We start from the raw sequence: 5854 nt of genomic DNA on the forward strand, positions 1-5854 counted from the left end.
AATTAAAGTGTTTATTGAAATAATTTCCCCCCCCCAAAAAAAATTCAAAAGTTTATTCCAGTAGCGGCGGGAGCCGGGGGAGGTTAAAGGGTTTTGATCAGAAAATTTCAAATATTTACTATTATTTTAATTGTAGCATATCAGTTTGAAAAAATAGTTTGAATGCATCATTTACTAGAAATTAAAATTTATATTATCATACAAATACAAAACTGCATGCTTGTTTAACTTCCAGTGACAAATATTTCAGACATATGCAGAACGAATCCTCTGTCCAAATGACACAATTATGACGTATTTTTCGCTAACAAATAGCTAGTTAATTGGTATATGTGCGTACCTTGCAAGGTCCTTATGCCCGTCTGACAGTTTTCAATTGACCTCGAGCTCATTTCATGGATCAGTGAAAATGCAAGTGTGTCAATTTTTAAATAAAGCATGTAATTACTATTTTTCACTGTTTTATGCACAATATATATAAATAACCCGAATAATTCAGACAATCTTTTTAATCGATATCTTTTGTTAATCACAACAAGATGTGTTATTTGCTAGATATTTATGATGCATACCCAGCAGGCACTCAACGTTGATTCAACGTTGAAACAAGGTTGTTTCTCAACGTTGAAACAATGTCAAATTTATGTTTGATTTTGAAAATTTGAATTAACGTTGAAATTTCAACGTTGAGGTTACAACATCCATTCAACGTTGATTTAAGGTTGAATAGTAGTTGAAAGTTTATTAATAAAATTTAGTATAAAGCTACATACACATTTATACCTGCTTTCCAATTTTTGTGCTGTTGTTAGATGTAGACAGGCAGCCTGGCTGTACAGGTTTTTTTTTTAATGTTTTTTTCTCTCACCAAGACAGATAAGTTAAATTGGAGACATCTAAATAAATACATCAATTGTTACTGATACAACATTCCGTGCTTGTACAGTCAATAATCTAGACCATAAATGTCATATCTTAAGATCCTGTTGGCTTCTGTGTCTCCCATATTTAAATGTTAAATTTATTGAAAAATGTGTATTTATCTATTAGGAACAAGAAAAACTACAAGAAGGAATAGCTGAAATGATTGTGTGTGTCCAATTGTATTTCAAGATAACTAAACATAATTATCTTAATTGATATACAAGTGGACACCTACCATTTTTTTGATATATTCTTACTTGCAGTTTTTCTTGTTGTGAATAGCTATAAAAATACAAATCATTCAATGAATATGAATAAAAATTATGACATACACTTTATTCCCACCACAGAAAGCATCACCAAACAGAAAGAAGATGTTGAATAGTTCTAAACAAATAGTCCTTTAAATATTAAACGTTCGACCAATGTTAAGCCCTTCTTAAAAGTAGTATATCCCAAGAAGAGTGAAGACATTATTAGATCCAACTTGTGTTCAGGATGATAGCAATACTTCTGAAAATACGAAGATGCTGCTTGACTGCTATTAAATCAGACAACTCTCCACAAAAAAAACAATTGTCCTTGATTGTATATACGGGTAAATATATATATTACCCTCACACCTATAATTGGTATAAACAATTAAATGAATACAAATTTACTGAGGAACAATATCAAATTTAGTAATACAATGATGTTTCTTTTGATACAAGATTTATTTTATAAATTCATTTGCTATCTTTGTCTCTTTTTGTCCTTTTTGCATGTCAACTTTCTTCCACCACTTCGAGATCTTTCTGAGGCAGACTTCAAGTTCAAGCAGGAGGGATCTTTATCAGATATGTGTTTTTCAGTGACATCTTTATACTTTTGCAGTATATTTAACCTCTGGAAAAGATAAGATGATAATAAATATAAATTGTATGTCCTGAAAGATACTCTGAATTTGAGCCACTTTCAATTTGTTTCTAGAAGCAATGAAAAATAAAACCATAACAACAAAACTCATATTGTATATGCATTAATGTTTACTATTAGTAGTTTTTGTTAATGAAGAAGCATCTACTCGAGATTTGTAAGATTGCAGGTTTGACTATGTAATTGATAACCATGAAAACACTTAACCCATGACGTTTTTTTATTGATGACTGCACAAGTCTATTAACATGAAATAAAGAGCTTTACTAGAATACTGTATATAAGACAAACACCGAAACATAATATGGATTGTAAGGTTAACAAAAATAGAATGAACAAGATTAAACTTTGAACACAAATGATATATACAGACAAAAAACCTACCTTCAATGATTTTATAGACTGGAATTCCCAAAACTGAATTTTGATTTTGCTCCACTTGATGCATTTCAGCCATTGATTTGTTTGACAAGATTCTGTAAAATAAATAATACATGTTTACGATAATGGACTGCTAACATTCAGCGCAAGGTTCAATACACATACAGTAAGAAACATTACATGATAATGTTTTATGAAAAGGAAATATAATGAATTTTAAATGATAGTATTTACTTTGTACATGTATGTTCTCAATCATGCTAAACGCATGTCCTTCATACTAAAATTTAAATTCAGCTTATTCTTTTTAGTGTGTTATACATGTATGTGTAATATTATAGTCTACCCTTCACATAAATAATTGCCTTTCCTTGTTATTTTCTTTAAAGTTGTGTCGTCTTTTTGTATTGATGTATGGTCATGTTGATTTAAGAGTAGTCATAATTGAAAGTGCGCACATGGAGATGCAAATTGAATGTTAACCTCATTTCTCGTATTACACAGAGTCAGAGATCACCTGAAGATCAGATAAGGGTCAGACTGACTTGTTTTAAAAATAGAATACTTTTGTAGAAAGGTTAATTAGGTCAAAAGTTATCAATGAAAATTCTATAGTTATCCTCTCATAGCGTGAAATTATATAATGTTATTGTACAAGTAAAAATAGTATGATTTTTCCATCACATGATCGTTCAATACTTTGTTGTCCAGTCGAAATTGGATTGTTTATAATCGTCAAAAAGTATGTAGTTTACCAAGCCGTAAAGTTAAACTAAACAAAGACACATATATATATGTAGGACTCAAATCTATGGTGGGTTCCAGATCTATGGCAAATTCCTAATCTATGGTAAAAATGATGTCACAAACGCCAAATAAATCACAAATCTATGGCAGGTTTTTGTTTTCTCCAAATCTATGGCAGATTTGGATAGTACGTAATTTTCCGTCACAATTAAATAACGTCATGTAACGTTGAAGCTGCCGCTGACAGCGACGGTTTTGTTATACAAAAGGAAAAGGAAAAGATCAAAAAGTAAGTTTGCAAGGATCTAAATCAACCTTAATTCAGAATTGTTGTTGTTTCTATCCTTGATGCCTTCTTCTCGTGTTGCTGGTGTTGCCCTCACCCTTAATTGTACGAGCTTTTATTGTGCATTTTGGTTTGCTTTTTGCTGTTTTATGTAATGTTTTGTATCCCTATGATCTCTTAAATTTTCTATTAGAAGTAACAAAACGTAAATTATTTTGACATCTATATAACAGTGACTACCTGGACTGTTGTAGCAAATAATCTTTCTTGAGATTCAGTGGAGAGAAAAAAATATGTCATAGATTTCTTATAGATATTAATAATATTAATGTTTTCCCCGCTATAAATATGCGAATAACTGTACTGTTGGAGAAATAAGGATTTTATTTTATAATGTCAGGGGTTGGAGGCGAGTCAATGTTCATGACAGGATTTACATCGTCATCAGTCAAACAACATTTAAATTATCTAACGCTCAAAGTCAAATAGATATTTGTTAAAAATTCAAACTACATTTTGTGTTGGTTAAATAATGGGTCAAGCATGCAGGTACCATGCACAGAGTAGAAAATACTTATCCTTCCGGGGCACATGATTTCAACCCTAAAGTCTGTGTTCATTTTACAAACGGTTATGGATATGCTTCCTAGTAATAGTCATATTTTGTTTTTCTTTTACAATGTACTGGTTTTTACTTAAAAGCAGCTCTTTCGTTACCTTTGGACATTTCGACCTCGAAATCATTGATCATTGGTCAGATATGTACTGACTGGTCCGATCTTTGCAGAAAATCTGTCATTGATTTGAAATCTAGAAATCCGCAATAGATTAGGATACTGAAAAAAAGTTGCCTTAGGTTAGGAAAATAAAAAAACACTGCCATAGATTAGGGTTCTAAAAAATCAGCCATAGATTGGGAATGGCATGACGTCATATTTACCATAGATTAGGAATCTGCCATAGATCTGGAACCCACCATAGATTTGAGTCCTACATATATAGTATACATATTTGGAAATTTATCTGATCACCGTAAAAAAATTTATGTAAACCCTTGCGTATACCCCCCCCCCCCCCCCCCCCCCCCCACCCCTTTTTAATTAAAATCTTTAACCATATTAATGTCTCAATGAAAATAAAAATGCTTTCCACATTAAATGTTTTTAAAAATAGTATAACTGGAGAAAATTGTATATGTCAGATGATATATTCACTATGGCCCTTCCATGTGTTCTGATCTGTTCTCAGCCTTAGGGATACAATGTTGACGTTATATTTTTCTCTAATTGTGCAATATTGATACAAATTCAGAGTTTCTAAATACAATTCATACATGTATATAAAAACCGTGATGGCCACATAGAAACATCTACTTACCATACTTGATAAACGGAAAGATTCTCCTCGACTTCGTCCTATGTTTTTCAAAACAGGAAAGATGCGGGTTTAAATATTGCGCATGGGCAATCTAACTTCCTGTTCAAATCCCGCGAAAATATGAATATAAAAAAAAAATCACGATTTTTGTTAATAATCAACTATTTTAAATTCCTTAACATGTTCAAAATATTCATTCATATTATGTGAAATGAAATTAATGCATTCTATTTCTTTTTACCAAGCAATTCAGTATCAAACGATTTACCTCCTCCCACATACACAGAATTTTTATTTGAGATCTCATTTTATCATGATATTTTTGTGAAAACCGAAACTCTATCTTATTCTTTTCTTTATTAATATATACTGCTACGTTCATGCATGTATTGCCTTCAGTTAATGATTTTTTTTATTTAGGCCTCATATAGGCCTACCATGAGTAAATAAGTTAACGTTTATTCAATGTTGAATCAACGTTCCGATTTCAACGTTGAAATGATCAACGTTAATTCAACGTTGAATATTTGTTAATTACTCAACGTTGAAAATGTAACGTTGTTTCAACGTTGAATACACGTTGATCACCATTTCAACCTCATTTCAACGTTTATTCAACGTTGAGTGCCTGCTGGGTACAATTAAAAGTGAACAGACAACACCGTGCTGTAATCAATACTTGTGGGAAAGTCAAATGACCAACGCTTAGTGAAAATGAAATAACAAACAACCATCAATTCTGAAATTATCTTGAACACAAAAATTCACAGCTGCAGACTCCTTCATCTCTTCTTCTACATTTGCACAAGAGAAATTTTAATAGCAGATACCCGATTTGATGCCGTACCAACCGTAGCACGACAGGGGAGCCGAGATTGAACGAAAATAATTGATATATACGCTTAATATCAACGTACGTTTTATGAATCATAATCAACAGTATTGGAAGTATTTTTAGCTGCATCATGGCATTATTTTCACTTGGATATAATACGTATTTATAGCAAACGATAGTGTGTGTACTCGATTATGCTTTCAAGTAACTGTTGCACGAATGGTTTATAAGCAGATTTAGTAGACATTACTTTATATTATATCTGATTTTGCATGCTATAAATATTATGAAAAAAGTATAACATGAATAGGTTGGAATTTTATGGGTAGGATTTTAGAAAACATGACAAAATAAGATCAATTTCAATATACACAAGCTAGTAATCT

General features: G+C 31.5%; 1 long non-coding RNA gene across 1 annotated transcript; it reads right to left on the reverse strand.

The window, feature by feature from the left end:
* Nucleotides 1–1621: 1621 nt before the first annotated feature.
* On the reverse strand, nucleotides 1622–4678 carry LOC127712392 (uncharacterized). Its single transcript, XR_007987061.1, has 3 exons — nucleotides 4634–4678; nucleotides 2227–2318; nucleotides 1622–1812 (listed from the first exon to the last, which is right to left on the reverse strand). It is a non-coding gene; the product is annotated as an uncharacterized LOC127712392 (long non-coding RNA).
* Nucleotides 4679–5854: the final 1176 nt, after the last annotated feature.

The sequence above is a fragment of the Mytilus californianus genome, unplaced genomic scaffold (assembly GCF_021869535.1).
Source record: "Mytilus californianus isolate M0D057914Y unplaced genomic scaffold, xbMytCali1.0.p SCAF_8, whole genome shotgun sequence".
NCBI lineage: Eukaryota > Metazoa > Mollusca > Bivalvia > Mytilida > Mytilidae > Mytilus > Mytilus californianus.